A 1,906-nucleotide genomic window follows, 5' to 3' on the forward strand; every position below is an offset into this window, starting at 1 on the left:
TATCTGAAATCCAAACTGTCATACACTTACATATGCCATGTGTACCCAAAGTCGATATATGAGGCAATAGTAGAATGATTTCAGCAGCCATCTTCATGGAGATCCGTGAGATACTGGGAATGGGGAGAAAGAGCAGGACAGAGAATGAAGATGATGTTGGAGGTGACTTATAAGAAGGGGCATATTTGGATCATTTCTGCACAAGTAACCTTCTGTCCTGCAGGAAAATACTTCAGTTGCGATGTGCTCTGACAGGAAGAGGCATTTCTGAAAGCAGAGGCCAAATCCCCAGGTCTCCTATGAGATGAGAATCACAGAGATGGTGCATAGCGGAGCATTTTAATGCCCTGCTGTACACAAGAACACTAAACACTAGATAACTAACAAAATGTGAGGTACAGCTGAGTTCCAAGGGAGGAGATGACTTTAGAAGAGCTCTGCTATAAAGGCTATGACGTAATAAACTTCCCACATCACCTCTGCATCCTGAAACTCAAGCATTCCCCATTACGCACCAGTTACTGTTATTATACGGCCAAGCTGCTTGGAAAAACATTGCTTGCAGGTTTAGATTCCAGAACATAACGAAATAGCACAAAGGTAAGAATCCGCCACAATGCATCTACTCGAGGGAAAAAATGGCAAAGCACCAGCTGCAAACCCACATACGTATCATAATGGCTGCATACTACCTCTGCTGATCTCTCTTTAAAACCTGTTTTCAGATCACCACAGTGAAATTACTGAGCACTGACTATATTTGTACCGCAATAACGCGATTCAGGTTTCTCAAACTAAACATTCACAGTTGCGTAACTACCGCTGACTTGAGCCAGAGAATGCAACCACAGAAGCAAGGATATTAAGAACATCCAGTGACACGCTTTCTAGAGGTTTAAATCAAGTCACACTACAGCTCGTGGTGTTTGTAAACAACCAGTCGCCCGTTTCCTGTTTTGAACACAAAACATGGAAGAGTTATCTGAAATCAGCATTTCCTAGTGACTGCGTGCAGGGAGGGCCATGAAAACAATTCTGCCCACAACAGCTGTGGTTGGAGATATGCAGAACACCAGGGGTGTGGCTCATCTGGCAGGGATGCGTAGCACAATAGTTCGGGAGATGTTATCTGAAATATTCTTACGTGCCAGCTTCTAGGAGGTTAATAATGACAAAGTACCTTAACCAAAGAGATGTTTATTGGGTTCAGTATTCAAGCATCATTAGGTTAAGGTCTTTGTAGAAAAGCAAATCAATAAGGATGGAAAGAAAAAACACAAACCCAACCTTACAAATGACAAAACGGTACATGAAGATCAATTTGAAGTAAGATTTTATCAGCTCTGTGAAAAAAAAAAACACAACTACTGAAAGCCAAACTGTGTTTTGAATCTACGTTACTGAACAACATAGGAATATAGTACTCCATTTTCAATAAAGCATTTATCAGTTGAATGCCAGCCACCTGAAACTGACAGTAGTCTCTTAACGTAAGGCAAAAATAGGAATCGGCTTTTATTCTTTTAATGTACGTGAAGTACAATCAGCAATAATTGCCATATGCTTCATCAAGACCTTCCAAAAGCAGGAGCAACAGAAAGTGCTGACTTGTATGTTAAGATCTTCTCAACATACTGACCATTCCATAGCAATTCCCAAACAAGAACCTGCACTAAGGACTGGCTGGATGCTGCCGTAATGTCTCTGCACGCTTTCATTCTCACGCTCCACAACGCTACGGCCATGTGGACACAACTAACATGTACAGCAGACCTAAAGGTGTGTCGAAACACACAGCGTTGCAGATAACGCCATCAAATACTCCGTGCAACCTTTATGCGCACCTCTCCCATATAGCTGTATTTGCAGATTTGTACCAAGTTCCAACAGGTAACGACCCACTGAA

Source organism: Excalfactoria chinensis, chromosome 1 (genome assembly GCF_039878825.1).
Source record: "Excalfactoria chinensis isolate bCotChi1 chromosome 1, bCotChi1.hap2, whole genome shotgun sequence".
In the NCBI taxonomy this organism is placed as follows: Eukaryota; Metazoa; Chordata; class Aves; order Galliformes; family Phasianidae; genus Excalfactoria; species Excalfactoria chinensis.